Source organism: Capsicum annuum, chromosome 9 (genome assembly GCF_002878395.1).
Source record: "Capsicum annuum cultivar UCD-10X-F1 chromosome 9, UCD10Xv1.1, whole genome shotgun sequence".
Taxonomy (NCBI): domain Eukaryota; kingdom Viridiplantae; phylum Streptophyta; class Magnoliopsida; order Solanales; family Solanaceae; genus Capsicum; species Capsicum annuum.
Window position 1 is genome coordinate 105,693,830 of NC_061119.1, and position 24,201 is coordinate 105,718,030.

Below are 24,201 nucleotides of genomic sequence, written 5' to 3' on the forward strand. Positions count from 1 at the left end.
CGACAAACTAGAAACACGAGCTAAGCATAGACTAAATTCACATTGAGCTTTAACTTATTGTTTTGACTCTTTTCTTCATCCAATTGACCCTTGAACATTATAACTAAGTTTTTTCACATATAAATATATAATAGAAACCTTATCAAATCATTAAAACAAATTAGAACCCAACACAATAGACTAGAAAAAATACCTAGCTCAAGCTAGTTAAACTAGTTTTCTCGGTTGAACTCTAAATGATAAATTTGAATCAAAATTAATCTGAAACCACTATTAAACATTATAAACACATACTTGGACACATAAATGCTCATTTATATCATTATAAGCACATATAGCATAAGAATCATCCTCAAAACAAGGCTAAAAAGGCTAGAATAGTAATGCCAGAATTCATAAATACACCCCAACATCAACCCAACATACCCAAATGGTTTTGATGGGTGAAAATCTCAATCTCTTGAAATCTCAAATCATCCTTGAAAGAAGGGTTTGGATGAAATTTTGGAACTCACATAATTCTTGAAAATGGGATGTGGGAGCTAAGGCAATAGTAGATAATTTATGGGTATAGTTTGCTAATTCTCACTATCTTAGACATAAGGGTGATTACCATGGGTATCATCCTAGAAATAGGGATACCCAGTTGAGGGGTTGGGTGGCTTTAATTGACATGCTCGTTAGGTACTCAAAAGGATCAATGAGTGATTTCTTTGAAACTTTGTTGACAAACTAGCCTCGAGGACTCTCAACCAAGAATACATCATTAACAATTAGATTTTGCACCAGCATATCATGCCCCTAGGATAGCGTAATCGCAAGATCCGTACCTAATTAATTACACTTTAATTATTCTTAGTCTTGAATTAGTCCCTTAGAAGCCCACAAATTACTTTCACACTCAAATACATTAAAAACCCCTAACTATCTTGTACTATAGGATTTAACTTAGCAAACAACTTTATTTTGAACTTACTCAACCGCCACTCACATTGTTTCTCATGGATTTGACCCCGCTTCAAAGTTGGGTAAATATATTGATGATGACCACCTTACACTTAAATTTACATGTAAGTTGAGCGTTATCAAGAAACATTCCTAAGTGCCCTATAGATTCTCCCATATAAGTGTGGCAAGCTATAAACCCATAAAAGAGACTCTACTTGACACAACTTTGTGCACACCCAATGACCATGAACCTAGGCTCTGATACCAAGCTTGTCACAACCCAAACCAGGGCCTGGCATGATGGGTATCTTAAGTCCATCGAGGACTGGAGACCATCCCTTTGCCTAACCAAACAGAATATAATACAACTAGCAGTGGATAAATTTTGAACATATAACAAGATAGTTAAGCAACTAGCTCAAAAACAAATCTAAGAACATTAACATCTATCCCAATTCATAGTAATCCACAACGCCTTCAGTATCCAAGAACAATATAAGTTGGGACATGCCTCTGACAATAGACAAAAGAAAATCAAAAAGTAGTCTATGACATAGTGAAATAAAAATATGAAATGAGGGTCTTCTGAATAATGGAAGCTCGGCACTTCAAACTGACTCATGATAGATCCAGAAATCACCTAATCACTATGGCAAAAAAGTAGAAGTATCTCTATTCCCTATATCATATGTGGATACAATGTTTAGAGACAATTTATAGGGTGAGAACTAGCATGTCACACAGGATAGGGATAAAATAATACCAATTCAAAATCAAGTCCAAACTCAATGTACATGTTCACATGTATACATATATATATATATATATATAAGATGATGGGATAGGGAACAAGGTTTAGCATAAAATTTAACACCATTAACCTGGACTCTATAGCTCTAACTATCATAAAAGCACCCACGGGTTATATGGGTTCAGCTCCCCTAGCTGAAAGGGTGCCAGTGCGTGTTCACCACATGAATCAAGAAAATACAAGGATGAGGCAGGGATTCCTCGAACCCAACCAATCCAAAATATATATAAGTGTGAACCATGCATACGGTTATAAAGTAAAACACCCCGAATTTTATTCCTTGAAAATTCCTTGACCTCCTAGCTCACTGCCCAGACTACGACTCTCCCTATGAGTCGTAGAGTGTCTTAACAGGTCATAGGACCCAATTTGTAAGGTGTTCAGTGAAATTTGCCTAACTTACTGCCTGGGAAATGACTTGAGGTCATAAGTCATAATAAATCTATACGAGTCGTAAGGTTGGAATCATAAGGTGTTCAGTGTATGCCATAATAGTTTCTATCTTGATTACGAGTGGAGCTTAATAGTCATAATGTATTGCTATGAGCCGTATGGTAAGTTTCATAACCAGACCAGTGTGGGTGCCCATGGACACTTTCCAGCCTACGAATGGATCTCATGAGTCATAGGGTGACCCTACGAGTCGTAAGGTCACCCGTAATGACTGGCGGTGATTTTCAAATTTATTTAAAGTGACACTTTGGTCATTTCCCTTACTCCCCAATTAAAAAACCCATCCATAAAACACCTTTGGGGCTTTATTTCATCCTTTATCAAATCAAAACACTCTCAAAGATCTCTCAAATTCTCTCAAGTAGAGATTAGTCCTTGAAAATTCCTTTACCTATGAGCTCACTGCCCAGACTACGACTGTCCTTATGAGTCGTAGGGTGTCTTTATGGGTTATAGGACCCAAGTTGTAAGGTGTTTAGTGATATTTTCCTGAGTTACTACCTTGGTGATGACTTGAGGTCATACGTTATAATAACTCTATATGAGTCATAAGGTGGAAATCATAGGGTGTTCAGTGTATCCCATAATAGTTTTTATCTTGATTACAAGTGGAGCTTATGAATCAAAATATATGGATACGGGTCGTATGGTATGCCTCATGACCATACTAGTGTGGGTGCCCATGGACACTGTCCAGCCTACGAATGGTTCTCATGAGTCGTACAGTGACCTATAAGTCATAAGGTCACTTGTAACGACTGGGGATGATTTTTTAGATTTATTTAAATTGGCACTTTGGTCATTTCCCTTGCTCCCCAATTAGAAACCCCATCCATAAAACCCCTTTGGGGCTTTATTTTCATTCTTTAGCAAATCAAAACACTCTCAAAGATCTCTTAAATTCTCTCAAGTAGGGCTTCCAAGGGAAAATTCTCTCCATAATTTTTGATATTTCAGGCATGCGAGTACCCTCAAAATTATTTTATTTAAAAAATTATATCATAATTTATGTAAATTTGAACATGGATTTTGATATGGGTTGATGGTTTTGGAATGAATATTTCTTAAATTCTTTTCCCCTGAGTTATTATTCATTTTTCATGCTTTATATATGGTTTTAAATGTTTGGGTTGCATGGGTGTGGTGAATAAACTAGGTGATTGTGATTTCCCTAAATTTTGTGAATATTGACAATTGAATTGGTAATAACCCCAACCTAATTTTTGTGTAAATAGTTTTGAGTATGGGTATAGTTAAAATGATCTACTTTCAAAATAATTACATTATGTAAAGAGGTTGTTGAAATATGATGGTTTAATATAATGATCAAAGGGATTCGGTGTTCCCCAACATTGTATTACTGAACAAAGAGGGTTGTTTTCCTTAAGTTAATGGAATTAAAATGGCATGAGGATATTACCTTGCAATTTTAGTTGGTATGATGATACCAATAGTGTATGGTGGCTTAATGAATAGGAATGTGTGAAAAGTGTTTTAATTGGGCTTAAAAGAGGGATGTGTAGCCGAGCCGTAAAAGTGGAGGTCCTGAGGGACCAATACTGGAAATAGCCATGCCGATGTGAAGGTCTAAATAATAGGGCAGTTTAAGTCCCCCGTGTTAAATAACTAGGTGCTTAAGTCACCTTTGATATATTCCGGGAGGTTCAAGTCACACATGGTACATATGTACATATGATTATCCTCTAGTTCGTGTAATTTCATACACTAAGGCCCTTTCAGCTAGGGGAGAGCTGGACTCATATAGCCTATGGGCGCCTTATTATGATATTTATGCTACACAACCCAGGTGAAGATTCTTAAAAGTCATGCTAAGCCTTGTTCCCTACCCCACCATGTGATATGTATATGTATTAACATATGGTTATGTGCATTGGATTTTGACTAGTTTTGAATTATTGATCATGGCATTACTTTATCCTCTTATCCCTGATTACATACTAGTGATCAACCTGCTAAACATCTTCGGACGTTGTATACCCACGTGATATAGGGCACGAAGACATAACTAGTTTTCTTACGCAGTGATTGGGTGGCATCTCAATCTATTGAGAGTTGACTTAAAGTGGTGAGCTTCAATGCTCTGGAAGACCCTCATTTCATGTATCGTTCCTTATGTCATATACTCTTCTTTAAACTTGTTTTGGCTATTGTTGGGAGCATGTACCAAATTTTTATTGGTATTTGATTATTAGAGGCTTTGTAGATATTACTACGGACTTTGGTATTGGTGGATAACATAGATGTCTTGAATTTTACCTTTTCTATCTCGTTATATATTTGGAATTTAGTCTCTGTTGGTGTGTGTGCTTTGTTGATTAGGCTAAGGGGGTAGTCTCGGATCCACGGAAGACTCAAGATACCTATTACGGCCAAGCCCTAGTTTGGGTTCTGACATAAAGACCCCCACACCAACAAATGTGATTTCCAGTATTGGTCCCCCCCGGACCTCCACCCTCCACGATGAGATACACAACCCCTTTTAAGCCTAATTAAAATAAGTTTCACATAGCCCATCCATTTAACTAAGGAATTATCCGTTAAGGCATCAACCACAAGTATCATCATACCATTACACTTGCAAGCTTATAATTATGCCATATTAATTTAGTCAACTTGGGGAAATGCCACGAACCTCTTTGTTTATTAAATCAAGTTGGGGAAATGCCATGACCCCCTTTGTTTATTAAACAAGTTAAGGGAGTGCTAAGGCCTTCTTTGTTCATTAAATAAAGTTTAAAATAAAAAACATGGCCAACAAGGCCTTCAAAACTCTTTTTATCCATTTAACCATTTATGCAATGTTATAGTTTAGAGAAGTAAGCCAAATCATGTGATTAACCATAATTCAAATCCAATTATGCACATGGATTGAGAGAACACAATTTTAAAAAACAAATTCCAAACCAAAATCATCAAATTGGGGGAATACCTCAACCCCCATCCCATTCACCATACCCATGCACCCTAACGGGTTTTAAAATACACTAATAAAACATGAACACTTGCATTAAAACCATAGGAATACAAATCAAGTAGCAATCCTTCCAAAACCCTCAATCCAATTCAAAATCCATAATTAAATCCATATAAATAACTATTTAAACACATGATTTAAGTAAAAAAAGTTTAAGGGGAGAGTTATATGCCTAAAAGCATCATAATTATGGAGAGAAATCACCACTTGAAAGCTCTAAATGATTAATCTTGAGAAGCTCTAGCTTGTTCTTGACTTAGGAATTTTGTGAGAGAAGATAGAGTATATTTGATTTGTTTATGGGTGATAATAGGACCCCAAAGGGTTTTAAAGTCGTGCGTCACAATTGGAAAAAAGGGAAAATATCTAAAGTACCCTTAATAAAATACTAAAAAATTATTGCTAGTGACTACGGGTCACCTTACGGCTTGTGAGAACACATTACGAGTTGTTATGAAGAATTTTAGTCTTGGCAGAAACATGAGGCCTCTTCACTAGGTTGACTAGAAAAAGCACCTGATGACTCGTAAAGAGTCATTATGACTGGTGATATGCCAGTCGTAGTCACAACTGAAACTTTGGATATTATGCTGGTTTGGTTATGGATGGAACCTATATGACTCGTACTGAGTTTTCACAAATCATTAGTTGGGAGTCATGGTCAGTACTGAAGACATGGATAACCTCACTGGTCATCCTATGACTCGAGCCCTGGGACTCATAAGGAGGCCTTATGACTCGTTAGGTGAGTCGTAGCTTGGCCAGTAGGCTCAAATCTCAAAATTTTCAAATGCCAAAATTCTAGCGTGTTACTAAGATTTAGTCTTCATAATTTTCATCTGATGTGCTATAGAAATATAGCACTTTCAATGCTTAAAATAAGAAAAAAATGCAAGTTTTAGAGGTTGTTTTGTTAGATATGATGTGTTTTGGGTTTGTTTTACTGGAAATTATGATTTGGATGCTATGTTCATGAAAAAGATTAAAAAAGATGATTTTGGTTACTTTTTGGAGCAATTATGGATATTCGAGACACTTTTTGGCTTGTTCGAGATCGAAGCATGTTAGGAAATTGAAAAAGAGATAAAAATATGACTCCTTACACTTACTAAGTCAACATGTGGACAACAAGTAGGACTTATGGACTGCAAGTAGGCAAAGCAAGTGCCAAAATTCCAAAATCCTGAGAGTTAACCTGTAGAATTTTTTTATCCTAGTATTTAAACCCACCCTGCCGGTGATAGGTACTAACTGCACCCAGGGTCAGGATGCAAGTAGGAGCCATAAGTGGCCACCGACCCTCTTTTCTTCTATTTTGTTTGGGGATTTGTTTTAGGGTTTCCACACGTACTATAAATACCCTTTATTTATTTTTAGTAGGAGTTATACACTTTTGATACTCAAAAATATATTTTGATTTGGATCTTAGGATTCTCTTGTATTGACTTTGGTTCATTAATTCAGTTGTAGTTGTGGGTTTTTCTACCTCTTATTATTATGATTTCATCTATGCTTTTGATTATGAATGTTATTGAATTCTTCACAAGCATGAGTGGCACAAAAACAATAGCTATGGTTTTGGAAACCCAGGTGGATTGATGAAGTAGGGGAAGTGCGATTGTTGAATTGAATCGATAACCAGGGCATACATTGCAACATATTCACTATAATAGATTTCTTAGTGACTGCAAATGTTAGAATCCCACCTAAATTATTGCTACTTACTTCAAAAGAGGAGTAATGACTAGGAAAAGATAGTGACTCAGTAATTTAGAGTTTAACAGTCGATCTTTCCTTCTAGGGTTTATTTTAGTAAGATGGTCAGGTTTCATCTAATAACTAGAGACTCAAAAGGTAATAGTTAACTAGGATCAATATAAGGGTTAGTAAGGTGACATCTTGAGACTCAAAAGGTAAAGGGTGAAATACTTTTACTCGTCCAAAAGAGTATAAAAGGTACATGACTTATTGATTCTACATGCAAGGTATCGGGTTGGTTCAACAAAGCCCAATAATCCTACGGAGTTGAGAATCCAGAGGGAACACAATCCTATTGTTCACTCATGATTGATTACAACTGAAGTTGATATTTGATACTTGTTCGAAACTGATACTCAAAAACCCCCCATTTACTTTGCTAGTTCAGCCTTCTGATTACAACAACTGAGAGTTGTGAATCCACATATTCCCTTGGGATTCGACACCAACCTTTTTTAGGTTTTATATTTGGCAACAACCGTATCATCTTCTGAGAGGTGGTGTAGCTTGGACGTCACCAAATTTTGGCATCGTTGCCTGGGAATACAGTGTTGATTTATGATTTAAAATTGTTTCAATTTTTAGGTTTTCTTTTTTATTTTGTTCTTAGTTAGATATACGTAGTGTATGAAATACCCTAATTTTTGGACCTTATAAAATTTATTAGAATTCCGATCTGTGGTCCCAATATAACTCATGGATATAAGCCGTATGATGGGGTATGGATGGAATGGTCCGATCGTATGCTGACCAGTGTGGGTTGGTGGGATGGATTTTGGTATGGAATGGATACGACTTAGGGGTACTAGTCATATTGGTGGTTATGAGTCGTTTGGTTTCTTAACTTAATCTTAGACTTGGTTACTTAGGCTGTATCTGAGTACGAGTGGATCACCATGAGCCTTAAAGTAGGGTACAAATCGTACCAAGGACTCGTATGGTAAACAGTGTTTAATTCCCTAGGTATTTTAATCTGCCAGGGATACGAGTCATGGATACGGATTACATCCTGTGGTTATGAATTAGTTGGAAGATTCATCTATTAGATAATTTTTAATCCAAGGGTTCGGGCTTGGATACGAGTGTTGGATACCAATCATATTGTCATGGTATGACTTGTGAGAGCCAGTCGTATCTCTGTGATAGGATTTTGTGCAACTTAAGTGAGGGTATTCTGAATATTTATCTACTTATCCTAATAATGCCCCACGACTTCTAACCTACTTGGGAGGCTATTTACCCTATTATTCTATTCATTAACACTTAGAAACTCTTCCTAAACACTTTATAATTCTCTTAAGAGCTATTGGGCAAGGGGGGCTAGGGTTTCGACTAAGGGATTAATTTGGGGCTTACTTGGAGATTTTGTTCCATTATCATCTTGGTTTAAGGTATATTTCTCTTCCCCCATTGTTAATTTAATTAAAGGCATGGTTTATATAAATGTTTTTATGGTTTTACTATTGCATGTCTTTGGCTTTCAAATATAATTTGGGAAGGGGATTGGTGTTAATTGCTCGGTTATGGTTTCCCATAGTTTTAATTATGCTTTTATATGCTTTAACGGTGGTTTTAGATAATTGGATTGAATTAGAATGGTTTAATTGGTAATTGGAATTGGTTTTGATTATATTATGCCCCCAATGTGTTTGAAAAAATTCTTATAAAGATATGTTCATTACAATGACTTCTTTTAATAGAACTCTTGCATATTTTAAACTTGGTAAAGAAATTATACATGGTTTAAATGGTTTGAAAGGGATAAATACTAATTAGTTATGCTTGTGGGGAATATGAAAGTCTCCCAAGTAGTTTAATAAGGTAAATGGAAGGGCACATGAAAGTCCCCTTAAACCTATAAATGGTTGGCTATGGATGATATTTTCAAGTAAGGGTTGGTATGACGATACTAACAACAATGACCTTGGTTAATAAATGGATAATGATTTGGTTATTTGGAAATTTTTTTAATTGGTAAATAATGGTGGGATGTGTATCAAAGCCTTGGAAGGTGGAGGTCCCAGGGGGACCAAAACTTGAAACTTATATTTGCTAATATGAGGTTGGTCTTGGCGACTGTTTGCATGATGTCACACTTTATTTGGGCGATGTACTAGTCATACCATAGGATAATTCCCTGGTCGTGTGGCTACATGCATTGGGGCTCTTTCATCAGGGGCAGCTGAACCCATATAGCCCATGACTAGTTTAGGACGACAAAGCTACATAACCAAATGGGGTAAATGTATGCTAAACTCGATCCCTCTTTCTCGGTATGGTTATATATATATATGCATGTATGGTTGTATACCTCATGGATGGTTTTACTTGGTTTTATAAATGACATTATTTTATCTTTATCCTAAGATCATACTAGCGGTCACTCGCTAACCCCATCTACTAGAGGCTGTATACCCATGCTATGCAGGAACTTATCGTTCTACTCTTCTTACGTAGTGATTGACTCAGGGATAACATTTGTACTGAAGTGGTGAGCTTCCATTCTTTCAAAAGGCTCCATTCTATATTATGGATACTTTTCAACATTTAATATTTTTTTGGATATTAGTTTTAGCTATGGTTAGGGGCATATCTCAACTGTATTTCATTACTTTTTCAGATAGAGGCTTTATGGTACTTCTATAGGTTGGTATGGACAGGATCAGTATTGGTGTCAGCGTTGGCACTGGTATAGGCTAGGAGGCTGGCATCATCAGACATAATTTCTCATTGTTTTGTCATACTTTATTTTGGGATTAATTATATTATGTTTTTAAATGTCTTTAGCTATGGCATGATTTGTGGCCTTGTTTGGTGTGGTTTGGTATGGTTGGATTATTGGTATGGGATAGTTGGACTCGGTTGGATTGGTCACGGTTGTGATCTATTCCCAGGGTCTTTGTGTGAGTTGTTATACTATATATTTCATACTCGAAATTAAGCCAACTCAAAGCAGGCGGCTGGAGGTTGGGTTAGGTAACGAGGGTGGTCTCTGGTCCTGGTCAAATTTAGGATGCCTATTATGATAAGGCCCTAGGGCAGGTCATTTCCAGTTAGTATCAGAGCCTAGGTTCATGGTCAACTAGGAGTCCACAAAGCCATATCGAGTAGAGTCTCTTTTAGGAGTGTGTAGCACACCACACTCATAAGGGAGAGGCTACAAGACATTTAGGAATGCTTCACTTTCTTGGTATTGTATCTTCAAGATTGAATTCTCAGCCCTGGAATCTTTTCTAATCCTTGTTTGTTCATCTTTCAGATCATGCCTCATAGATCTAAAACACAAGGAAATTCTTCTATACCTTTTGGGGGTAATATTGAAGGAGAGCATCCTAGTTTAGGGGTTCATCTTTGATCTCATGATCCTATGCCTGATAATTCTGGAGTTCCACTGTTGCTACTAGTCCTCCTCTAGGAGAGGTGACTAATGTAGAATTTTGTCAGTCTATTCATTCTATTGCTATATTCTTTATTGCTCAAGATGAATGGTATGGGTCTGGTCTTTTGTATTCTGAGACCACAAGGGTTGGCGAATTTATGAAGATGGATCTTCCCACTTTTTCTAAAGTAAAGGTGGAGGAGGATCTACAAGGCTTCTTAGATGAGATAGAAAAAATATTTTGGGAGATGCAGGATACTAATATGGATGGGGTAAACTTTGTATCTTATCAGCTCAAACATGTTTTATATTAGTGGTATGAGGAGTGGGATAGGGATAGAAGTGACATGAAAGAGAAAAGGTTGTGGGAGTCCTTTTTTAACATCTTCTTGGATTGGTTCTTTCCCCAAAAGTTAAGGGAAGCAAAGATGGAGGAGTTTGTAAACCTTAAGTAGGGGAAGATGTCTATCAAGGAATATGCCTAGAAGTTTCACCAATTGTCAAGGTATGCTCCTGATTTAGTGGCTGACATGTGGGCAAGAATGAGGAAGTTTGGTTCTGGGTTGAATTGGAATCTGATTTTGGAGAGCAAGACTACCTTGCTAATTAAAGACATGGACATCTCTAGGTTGATTGTTCATATGTAGTAGATAAAGGATAAGAAAAGGTGGCAGGCGGAGCTTGGGGATAGACAGAGTAAGAGGAGCAGGTTTTTTAATCAGGGAGATGCTCAGTCTCATGGTGGTAGAGATGGTTTCAAATGTTAGAAAATAAGTGGGGGAGTTTTGGTTCCTAGTCTTCTGCTAGTGCTCCTTGTCAGTCGAGCGACAGGTGTCATCATAGTGGTGATAATTCTTAGGCACAGGTTACCCAATCTCAGGCGAGTAAAGGTTAGTTAGTTTCTGTATGTCCTCCTTATTGATTCTGTGGTTATCCTCATGGGCTTATTGTGATAAAGGAAATGACAAATGCTTTAAGTGTGGCCATATAGGCCATCATCTCAGGGATTGTTCGATCAATAAGGTTGCTACACGGGTGAACAAGATTCTTGTGGCTTCATCTTCTTCTCGTGCACCTGGTGGTGTGGTATCTACTTCTGTTACTACTCCTGGTTCTAGTATTAGTTGAAATAGGTTGTATGTTTTGTCATCCCGACAGTAATCCGAGGCATCACCTGATGTTGTTACTGGTACATTACAACTTTTCTCTCATGACGTATATTGTTTGCTTGATCCAGGGTCTACTCTCTCTTGTGTGAATCCTTATGTGGTTGTATTTTTTTATTTCAAATTGGAAGTAATTTTGTATCCTTTTTTTGTTTCTACCCCGATAGGTGACTTAGATATTGCTAAGAGAGTCTATGGGGGTGTGTGGTATCTGTTGGTGGTAAGCAAACCTTGGTGGATTTGTTTGAGTTGGATATAGTGGATTTTGGTATTATTCTGGGTATGGACTGGTTACACTCTTGTTATGTGTCTTTGGATTGTCGAACCCATAAGGTTATCTTTAGGTTTCCTTGTGAGCCAGTTATAGAATGAGAGGGTGTTTCTTTAGCGTCTAGGGGGAGGTTTATTTCTTATCTTCGAGCTCAGAGGTTAATATTCAAAGGTTGTCTTTATCATTTGATCCAAGTTAAAGATTCTAACTCGGAAGGTCCTTCATTTCAGTTACTTCCTGTGGTTAATGAGTTTCCAATGGTCTTTTCAGATGATCTTCTTGGGGTTTCTTCGGATAGGGGAATAGATTTTGGTATTAATCTAATTTTGGACACTCGTCCAATTTCTATTCCTCCGTTATAGAATGGCTCCAGCTAAGTTAAGGTAACTCAATGAGCAACTTAAGGATCTTCTGAATAAGGAGTTTAGTTATTCTATTATATCTCCTTAGGGTGCACCGGTGTTGTTTGTGTGCAAGAAGGATGGCCCCGCCTTCGGATGTTCATTGACTACAGGCAGTTGAACAAGGTGACAGTCAAGAACAAGTATCCTCTTCCAAGGGTAGATGATCTGTTTGACCAATTGCAAGGTTCTATGTTCTTTTATAAGATAGATCTTCGGTATGGGTACCATCATCTAAAAATTAGAGAAGTGGATATCCCACTATAAAAAAATAGCATTTAGCGATAATCATATTTGGTCGCTATAGTATGTAGATTCTTCGCTAAATAGAAATGCGACGGATTTGTATCTGTCCCTATATTGCTCGTTCCTAGCCTTTTAGCAATGAAAAAAATATTTTCGTCGCAAAACTTGTGATTGCTTAGCGACGAAATTTATCGGTTGTTGATGTTACCGACGGAATATTGCGTTGCTATACCATTTTTATTTACAAAATTCATTTTCATCTTGGCTAAATTTACAATAGAACATTTTGTTGTTTATCCGTTGCAACATAGTTTGGTCGACTGAGCAGCCGTCTTTTGCAACCAAATTTATCCATCGCCAAAGTTTTTCAGTAGCAACAACAAAAATTAGTCACTAATTTTTGTTCGCTAATAATTATGTAATAAAATTATTGAAACACGTAAATTATTGAATAACTAAAATAACCAACATTCATATAGATAGCAAAATGCATACTAAATGTGTCCAAACATCCACAAGTTCAAGTATTTTGTCAAAATAAACTAATTTCAAACACACATCCATCAAAATTAGTATTTGTCTATTTTGTACTTCCACACAAAATAGTCTATCTAAAAACAATGCAACGATGAAGGGCTATGAATACTATGAAGCTACAAATCAACGTTATTATAATTAGTAGGAGGAGGATCAAGCATGGCCCCTTTTTGTACACTAATACCACCAACACGCTCAATAACTATTGGAAGAAAGTGAGCAGCAAGTGTCGGAATTAATTGCTTCATAAAATCCTCCACATTTTTTGTCGCTAATGAAACCAAAGATGGTACTGATGATGTGGAGGCATTACGGGCAAATTTTTTTTTCCCATATTAACTTTCAGCTTTAGATCCGAGACCAAATAATCTTGTCTTCTTTACTCCTCCGGCAGCTTCATAATATGATTCCAATTGATCAATTTCAGATTCAGTCTGTCCTTTTTTCAATATAATTTCTTCATACTTTTTCTATAATTAACAAGTGGAGATATTAAAATAGACTCAACTTCCTATTGCTTCTTTTATTTTCATGTATAATAAGAACTTACAGGTGCAGAGAAAATGGAATACACTCATACATGTGCTTTCTTAGGCATGTCGTGTAGAATAAGCTTCATTGCTGGTTGTATCAGGAATTGATATTTGATGTGGCTAACTTAACATACCTTATAGAATTGGCTAGATTTTTGTTGTGGTCACTCAACTGAAGAAATAGTAATTCCAACCACTTCTCTTCATCTTTAGAAGCAAGTCATGCATGAAGAGTCTTAATAGTGAAAAGCAAAGAAAAAATTTGCAAGTTAGATTTCACATCTTAGGATTTACCGCAGAAGTTCATTGAAAGAATTGCTGAAATATTAAACTGAGACATATCAAATCTCTTTTTATGTTTTCATGAAGTTGTTCACGCTCTTGCTGTCTCAGCTTTTCACTTTCTTCGCGTGCTTTGGCATTATTTTGATGTCAAAAATACATCTTTAGGCCAAGGTTGATGATCCTCAGAAAAACTTATGTAGATTGTATGAGAAAAAATAGCTTCTTAAAAGATATGATACACCAGAGCCCCCATCCACAAGTAAGATATATTTAGATTTCAGGACTCTTGGAGATTCATAAAGATTTAAATATTCAAATATTGCAAAACATAAAAACCAGATTCATTAGGAAATTCTTTAAATTTTATCACTCAAGCTCCCAGCAAATCATTACCCACACACTCAAACTCATATAATTTCATTACCCGATAATTTTTATCCTTCAATAAAGTTGAAAATACTATACCTCAATCTTAAACTCAAGTTGGGGTTGGTTGTATAAATCCTCGGCGAGAATATCACTCTATTTAAGCTCATCTTAAGTCAATATTATACAAAATAAATAGAAACAAAAAAGTACAATAAAAATAAAAAGAACATACTCTACAATAAGTTATTTGTTAAAAGAAAAAACCATTCAACAAAGTTAGTAGAAAGAACATAAGATCTAAGTACTCACCCTTTTCAAAGAATCTGACTTCCGCATGTAAGACTCGGTCCCTGAAAGCTTCATGTCTTCTTTTCAAAATTTTTGAAAACATTTCGTATATACAATTGGAGCAAAGGTAGGTGAGATAATTGTCACCACACCAAATAGAAATTAACTATTGTACAATTGAAATACTGAGGGCTACTGAAAATTATCTTTTCAAGGAGATATTATCAAAATGATAAATTAAGAATGGGAAAATATTTTAAAATAGTTTGTTCACTAATTCCAAAAGTTATGTTCTCTTAGAGGACCTAGACACATATGCGGATCAACACTAAATAAATATGAAGTCACTGAGATGGTTTGCCAAGTAATTGAAAGCACTTGAGTTTGAATATTAAGTTTTTCTCTTTATATAGCTTTTCTTCTTCATAGTATCAGAGTTTGAATATGTGTGAACATTAATTTTTTTGTTCATCTCAAAAAGACTTCTCTTTAAAGTTACCTATTTTAAAAAAAAAAAAACTTCTTCTCTTCTTTATCTGCATAACATTACACTTTCATAATATCATATGTTCAATTGGCATTAATTATTGAATCCCTTCTCTTAAATGATCTTAAAAGAACTTCTCCCCTTCTTTTACTTGTGCAGAAATAGAATTTAGGATGAGTCCATTCAGCTTTGAATTTCTAGTGATTATCCCAAAAACTATTTTAGTTAGTCTTTAGCTGCCCATTCAAGCTTAAGTGATAATATCCAGGAAATTTTTAAGCTATAACACCATATCTATACCTTGTTTCAGTGATGGAGAATAGATTTATTTTTTATGTGCTGCTAGAAACACTTCTTTTAGTTGTGCAATTCTCAGAAACTTTCTTGAGGAAAGAATTATAATACCATTTTTCTGGTTTAGGTGATTGAGAACTATTTTGATGTTGCATTGAAAATATTAAATGGATTCCTTGTTCTTCAACTTGAGAAATTACGCACAAACATATGCCAGGATATGGAATTTATAGCAGTTCAACTATTAAATGAGCCAGATTGGCACCTACGAACCAGTTGTAGGTTCAAAATACAAAGATCGGAACCATGGAAAAAGAACTATGGACTTACCTCCAAGGTCTCCAATAAAAATACCAATATTCTTTTATTCCTACTAACTAATTTAGGATCCTCGTTTTTGTGCAACACTCAAGGCACAGGATTCAGTTGAGGTATATCAAAATCCTACAAATTATTTGAATCAAATATCAATTTCTCCAAGGTGCAGAAATACACCATTATCTTTATAAAGAGAATAAGGACTAACAAAAAGTAGATATGGGCCACCAAAGGCATCCATGTATGTTTACCAGTTTGGATGGCCTTTTATAGCCATCTCTCTAGAGCCAATTGGATGGATTTCTCTCATTCTGGCTGATAGGTACCTCCCTTGGACTAGCTTCCACAGCTGCATCTTCCTTATTTGTATCCATTGGATCTCTAGATACATCCGCAACAATCTTCCCCTCTTCAATCTGAATTCATAAACCAACATACAAAAAAAATAATTTTTCCCCTTTCGGAACAAAGACAATAACAACAACTACAATGACATTGACTTAATCCATCACAAACTATAATTCAGCAATAAATTTACCAACAAAGGTAAATAACTAGTCTTTTTATCAATTTCCCAAGGAAGGATTATTGAATTTTTGGTATTCACCTTCACAATAGCAGAAGAAATACATCTTTTTGGAGCTGGTTGATCCTCTGCATCATTTCTCTCTGCCTAAACATCAAATTAATGAAATTCGTTATTGAGATTCTTAAAATAGTCCAAACAAAAAGAGAGATAGAACATTTTTCTTCAAATAGTCCAAATTTAAGACATTTTAGAGAGATAGAACATTTTTCTTACCTGATTTGATGTCCAAAATGGAAGTAATGTTACTAATTTGCACAGTTTTGTAACTGATTTGAAGGATTTTTGTAGAGAGAAGCAGGAGCCGCGTATTTAGAGAAAGAAAAAAAAGTCGATATAATGAGAAGAAACCCTAGAATTATAACTTATTAAAAATTATAAACTATTGCAATGAATTTTTTCATCGCTAATAATAAATAAAAAATTTATAATGGTTAGTGACGAAAAATTCTATTACTAAATATGTTACTATCAATTAATTAAAATGATGACACATATTTGTTGCTAAATCCATCACAAAATTAAGGCACCAAATTTTTGAACTAATATTTGGTGATGAAAAAAGAAATTTGTCGTAGATCCATTGCTATATCATAAATTAAAAAGGGACTTGCTATGTTCGCGAAAAAAATGAATATTTTTTTGCTGATCCATCACTACCCAGTGACGGAAACTGTTCTGTCGTTAAATTTCATTGCTAAGTTCTTTTTTTTAGTGTCCCTAAGATGACTTTTCGTACTCGGTATGGGCACTTTGAGTTTTTGGTGATGTCATTTGGGTTGACTGATGCTCTGGCAGCATTTATGGATTTGATGAACAGGGTATTTAGGCAATATTTGGATCTCTTCATCACTGTGTTCATCGATAGCATTCTGGTTTATTCGAAGAGTGAGGTAGATCATGTTAATAACCTTTGTATGGTATTGCAGACCTTAAAGGAACAACAGTTGTATGCCAAGTTCCCTAAGTGTGAGTTTTGGTTGAACATTTTGACTTTCTTGGGTTATATTATTTCTAGTGACGGGATCATAGTGGATCCGCATAAGGTTGATGTGGTGAAAAGGTGGCCTAGACCTACTACTCTATACGATATTCGGAGCTTCTTAGGTTTAGTCGGGTATTACAGGCGGTTTGTGGAAGACTTTTCATCAATAGCTGCTCATTTGACTAAGTTAACTCAGAAAAAGGTTAAGTTTTCTTGGTCGGATGCTTTTGAAGGGAGTTTTGAGAATTTGAAGGATAAGTTAACTTCGGCTCTAATTTTGACTTTGCTGGAAGGCAATGACGGGTTCGTGGTTTATTGTGATGCATCTCGAGTAGATCTTAGTTATGTGTTGATGTAGCATGTGAAGGTGATTTCCTATGCTCCCAGGCATTGAAGGTATATGAGAGAAATTATCCTACTCATGATTTAGAGCTGTTGGCGGTTGTGTTTGCTTTGAAAATATGGTGGCATTATTTGTATGGTGTCTATGTGGATATCTTTTCTGATCATAAGAGTTTACAGTATATGTTCACCCAGAAAGATTCTATAGTATGGCGGCATTATTTGTCATCTTAAATAGAAGCATGTTCATGTCATTGTAAAAATTTTCACTTAAACGGAAATAGATTTGTGTTTGTTGTGGAAAACTATCATTTAAACGGAAAACAGATTTGTTTTTGAAAGAATGTTATTCAACCAAAAACTCAATTGTATTAGATTAAATGATGAAACTACTATTTAATTACTACCGGCGTTGCTTAGACATCATGGCTGAGGGACACATTCAGAGCTGATTTTAATGAGAAATTATTAATCCTAAGATAGAATTGCGGGATGGATAGATGTTACAACTAATGAATCAATTTCTTTTATATGTCTAGCACTTTAACTTTGTTAGTGTTGTTTGCCTATAATGATAGATGAAACAAAAAATTTTCATTCAACTTATTCTTCCAATTTCAATTGAGATTTTTGTCTACCGTCCTATTTTATTTTTATTTTGCAAAAGAAATGTAGGGATCCTGCATTGATTCCTCCTAAATTGCATTGATTTATCCTAAAGATTTCATTTCAATGGGAATTTGGTTATTCACCATGTAGGAGGATCCCCGCTAAGTATCCATGGCTGAATGGTTAAAGCGTCCAACTCATAATTGGTGAATTCGTAGGTTCAAGTCCTACTAGATGCATGCCAATGGGACCCTCCAATGAGTCTATTGGAATTGGCTTAGTATCAATGAAATCACATCATCCATACATAACGAATTGATGTGGTATATTCATATCATAATATATGAACAGTAAGAACTTGTATTCTTATTGAGACTATAACTCATAGGGAAGAAAATCAATTTATGGATGGAATTAAATATGCATTATTTACAGACAAAAGTATTCGATTATTGGAGAAAAATAAATATACTTCTAATGTTGAATCAGGATCAACTAGGACAGAAATAAAACATTAGGTCAAACTTTTCTTTGGAGTCAAGGTAATAGCTATAAATAGTCATCGACTTCTGGGAAAGAGTAGAAGAATGGGACCTATTATGGTACATACAATGCATTATAAATATATGATCATTATGCTTCAACCGGGGTATTCTATTCCACCTCTTGGAAAGAAAAGAACTTAAATAAAAATACTTAATAGCATGACGATACATTTATACAAAACTTCTACCCCGAGCACACGCAATGGAATCATAGATAGTCAAGTGAAATCCAATCCATGAAATAATTTGATCTATGGACAGTGTCATTGTGGTAAAGGTCATAATACCAGAGGAATCATTACCGCAAGGTATAGAGGGGAGGTCATAAGAATCTATACCGTAAGATCAATTTTTGATGAAATGAAAAAGACATATATGGTAGAATCATAACCATAGATTACGACCCTCATCAAAATGCAAACATTTGTATATAAACTATAGGAATGGTGAGAAGAGATATATTTTACATCCCAAAGGGGCTATAATTGGAGATACCATTGTTTCTAGTACAGAAGTTCCTATAAAAATGGGAAATGCCCTACCTTTTAGTGCAGTTTGAATTATTTATTTACGTAATTGGAAATAACCAATTAGGTTTACAATGAAACCTAGAAATCAATCACTGATCTAATTTGAGTACCTCTACAAGATAGACCTTACCAGAAAATTGAAGAGTAACGACAGTAAGTGATTGAGTTCAGTAGTTCCTTATATAAAATTATTGACTCTAGAGATATAATAATATGGAAAAGAAAAAATTGTATCAAGCATTGATAGAACCGGAAGCACCCCTTCTTTTAAAGAGAGGAGGACGGGTTATTCACATTTCATTTGATAGTCAGAGGCGAATTAAAAGTTAAGTAGTGCGAATTCTAAAGATTCCTTAGGGGAAAAATAGAGATGTCTCCCACGTTCCCATAGTATGTGGAAGTATCGGCATAATTTTATAGAGTCATTCGGTCTAAATGCTACATGAAGAACATAAGCTAGATGACAGAACGGGAAGACCCAGGATGTAGCAGATCATAACATGAGTGATTCGGTAGATTTGGATTCATATAGATATATATACACCCATGTGGTACTTAATTCTACAATATATATATAAGATCCATATGTATATATATCATCATCTATATCTAGAAAATCGTATGCTTTGGAAGAAGCTTGTACAGTTTGGGATTGATTGAACTGTATTAATAAGATAATTCATGGTTTATAAGCTTACTCAGAAGAAATAATCCAATGAAGTTCATGGATTTACCTAGGTCAGTATATGGGCTAATCAATAAAGTATTTTTATCTTTGAAACCCATCAGAAAGGGCAGTGCAAAAGAAATCATACAAAAATAATCGAATCTTCAAAGGCCCCGAAAAAGATATAAGGTGCTCAAAAATGATCAAAGTAGTTGAAGAAAAGGGTCTTTATGATTATAGCCATTGGTAAGTTTACCAAAGATGAAAGTGATTTATTTGATACTATGGATGACTAGTTATAGAGGGACCATTTCATTTTTGTAGGCTGGTTCGGTCTATTGCTCTTTCCATGTGCCTATTTCGCTGTAAGGGGGTGGTTCATAGGTACAACCTTTGTAACTTTGGAAAAAGGCATAGATTTCTCTAACATAATACTAGAAATGTATTTATCAAATTCAAAGTGTATTTGGCCTCAAAAATATTTTGGTGTGATTAATTTTGTATAGGGATTTGAATAGTTACAGGTAAACCATTTGTGTGGGACAGGGTAATCATCAAACCTTGGCCGATGTATCTGGCAGCTCGTATTGTTTATTGACCATAATTTATGAATTCAGTTATCATAGGGAGAATATTTTAAATATCTATAAAAAAAGATTTTATGTTTGTTTCTTTGTCTTGTTTGAAACAAGTTGTGAATCTAGAATATTGTGATCTTTTACAGTGAAAGAAGTTGGGACAAGGTTGCCAATAATAGATTACCTAGAGAAATAGGTAAAATAAATTTCCACCCAAGATTTAATAGTTGGTCCATTCTCATCCTTGGTAAAGTCCATCTTGTTGCAATAGGAATAAACAAAAACAAATAAGTTTTGGCTCATGTGATAAAGATACCAATTAGTGTTCTAAAAAAATTTATTGATGGTCCTAGATTGTGCTTACCTAAGTGATTAACAAAAAAATAGTTAAAGAACATAAACCCCATAAGCCCATCCCCAAACAGTCCCCATAATTTTATTACATCATTAGCTTACAAAGATTATTACAACACAAGAAATAAATAAATAAAGGAAAAGAACAAACAACCCCTTCTCCAATTCTCGGGCGACTCTTCAAATCCCAAATTGTCTATTTACCTATGAGACATAATGTAATAGCAAGACAAACAAGAACATATTGTAACAAAAATCAAATAATTCCTATAAACATGTTTTCTAATGATTTTCACAATATGACGCAGTCAACACACGCAGAGAATGAAAAATTATATTGATTTGAGAACTTACTAGTAAGCAGCAATAAAAAAATAATAAGAAAGATGTTGAAGAAAAGCACTTACAATAGTGAGATTGGCAGGATGCTTCCTTAAACCCAAAAAGAAACATCGAAGATCTTGAGAAATAAGCACTCAGTCAAATATTTTGAACAAGTGAGAAAATAAACACAAAAAATTGTTCATATTTAAATTTGTCGAAGACATGCATTTATCCATAAATAAAACAAACGGAGTGTCATATAATTCATAACTAATCGTTATCACCAAAGATTAATAGAGCCACTAGTCCAAATTTCACAAAATCAAGCAAATTATCAGCCAGCTAGTCCAAATTAATTATTATTATCAAAACTAATAAGGCAACTCACCGAAATTCCCCAAAAATCAAGCAATCAATCTAAATTGTACCAAAATGGTTCAGATACATGTAGGACACTTATCACCATTAGAATTCAGGAAAGCGGGGGATAAGCAAGTCAAAACCACTAATCTCCTAACTTAATTTGAGATAGATTATTGTTGAAAGTTAAAAATTAGGTTCAATAGTCTACAAATTTTAGGGCTTTTAACATATGTTAATAAAAGAATGCAAATAACTACACAATCGAAAGAATCAAATCAAAAATCAAAATCAAATGTTACCAATTTCAAATTTAATAACCCATCAGGAGAAAAAGACTGAGAAGAAGATGATAATATTAGGATAAAGAATTAAATATGAAATCAAAACTGGGGATGGGCTCGTACGAACCCATCATTGTGAAACTTGGCCGGAGCACTTGGCTGGACGATTTTATTAGGGGTGATGGAGGAAGATGAGACGGCATTAAACTTTACGCTATATAAGGGTTCATTAAAGCTGCGGTGGTGCGGATCTTACCGACGGTGCTGATCAAAGGTGTGGTGGTCGTCGGATGCATGGCAACGTGATTCACCAGAGCGACAGAGGTAGGAGAGTAAAGGCTGCAACTGCATGGTCCCCCGAATTTAGAGTGGTGATGGGAGAGGAGGATTGAGGGACATAGTGGCTATTCATTATTGGTTGTTCACCGGAGAAGGAAAGAGCGGCGGTGGTGGATAACTGGTGGTTTTTCAACTGATTGGTGGCTAAAGAAAAAGGGAAAAAAAGGAGAAATAGAGGGCGATCGAGCAGAGGCAGTAACCGTCCACCAGCGGCGTGGTCATCGACTTTAGAGAGAGAAAAAGAAAATATGGAGAGAGGGGTTGATGTGCAACTATTTTGGTTTAGGGGGGAAAGTAAAAATAAATAGGGTTTTGGGAGGTTAAAATATGATGAAAATTAGATTTAATCTCAGTCGTTGGATCATTTTTTATTAACGGTTGAGATCAAAATATTTTAAGAATTAGGTCAGAATTTAAACTTCAATTTGGGATCAAATTTTGGCTAAAGTTCTCATTAACTAAATAGGAAAAGGCTAGAATTTAAACAAATTGGGAAGTTGAATTGGACTAGGTTACTATTTAATAAATGGAAAACAAAAAATAAGGTGTCAATATTAAAATAATGTTACGTTAAAAATATTATAAAAATTATTAATAATTATAATAATAGACAATGCATTTGTAAACTGTGAATGTGCATATTTACAAAAAATGATTTAATAAATATTAATAAAATTAAATTAATAAATTATTAAATAATAATAATAATAAAAAGTAATAAAATAATTTATATATTTTTAAATCATGAATGTGACAAGCCAATAGCTATTTGATACAAGAATAATCTGTAAAAAATATTAATATTTGAAATTAATAATTTTGACAAAATAGCACTCTAAAAGGAGTATCTAGAGGTCAAAATTAGGTGTCAACAACACCTATTTTAGAGTTGGAGTTGTTTGATGAGTGGGGGATAGATTTCATAGGTTAACCTACCATACAGCCTATAAGACCCCATAGGTGCCCCTCCATATTAGATTGTATACGGCGAAGCATGCGATTTACCGGTTGAGCTTGAATATAAGGCACTATGGGCGTTAAAAAAGCAAAATTTTGAGTGGTATGATACAGTAAACTTGAGATTAAGCAAGGTGAATGAGTTGGATGAATTCCAACTCTGTGCTTATGAGAGCTCAACCATATACAAAGAAAGAATAAAGTTGTATCATGACAAGAAGATCGCGAAAAGAATATTCAAACTCGGTGATTTAGTCTTGTTATATAATTCAACACCACGGTTGTCTCCTGGCAAGATGAAATCAAGATAGACTAGACTATTCACTGTGGTTAGAGTGTTCCCATATGGTGCTATTGACATAAAGCATGATGGTGATATCCTGTTTAAAGTGAACGGGCAATGAGTAAAACACTACATGGAAAACCTAGAAGAAGTAAGAGTTTGTGTTGAAATAGACCTTGGCAAAGTCTGAGTAGCAAAGGGAACTAAGTCGTTCCACAATATTAAATCAAGTGTTTTGTGAGAGAATATCCAGGGTACACGGACGCCTAGTATATCCCAGGTATGTTCTCACTTCCCTCTATTTTATTTCATTTTGACACATTAAGGACAGTGCGTAGTTTTTAGTTGGGGTGGGCATACCATGCCGTCGTGGGTTTTTGTTGTCCAGCTTTTTTTTATCATCTACGACATGGTTGTAATATCAGTATGTCTAGGACAATTTTGTGTTGTAATGTGTTTTATTTTGTATTGTTTTGTGTTTTTGTGTAATAAGGAGATTTTTAAATAATTAGGGCAGTATTCATGATTTGATTGATTTTTTATGCCCCTTTAAAATTTTGTGTTTTAGAATTGTTTGGATGTATATATGTGTGAATATTGTGGATCTTGTGATGACATTAAAATTAGGGACATGATAGTCACTTGCTAACAATTGCATGAAGTGGATAGGTAGTAGTTGATAATACTGACTCGATGCCATGTGTGTGTGAGATACTACATAGTTCCATTTGTGTGTTGAATTCAGAACTTGTCTAGTTAGTCTTGCCTAGGTTAAAAGATAGTCAGTTAGGACAGGATCATAGGCTGTTTTTTTATTTCAGTCCATTTTTAGCCTGAATGGTCTTCTATGTGTGAATTGTATCCCTTGATCCCTGTTTTGAGCCTTGTAGCCTATTTTTCTTATTTCACTTATTCATCT

At 35.1% G+C, this 24,201-nt stretch overlaps 1 long non-coding RNA gene across 1 annotated transcript; it reads right to left on the reverse strand.

The window, feature by feature from the left end:
* Nucleotides 1-15,647: 15,647 nt before the first annotated feature.
* Nucleotides 15,648-16,469, reverse strand: LOC107841960. The gene is made up of 3 exons (XR_001665529.2): nt 16,342-16,469; nt 16,147-16,212; nt 15,648-15,955 (listed from the first exon to the last, which is right to left on the reverse strand). It is a non-coding gene; the product is annotated as an uncharacterized LOC107841960 (long non-coding RNA).
* Between the last annotated feature and the right edge of the window lie 7,732 nt (nt 16,470-24,201).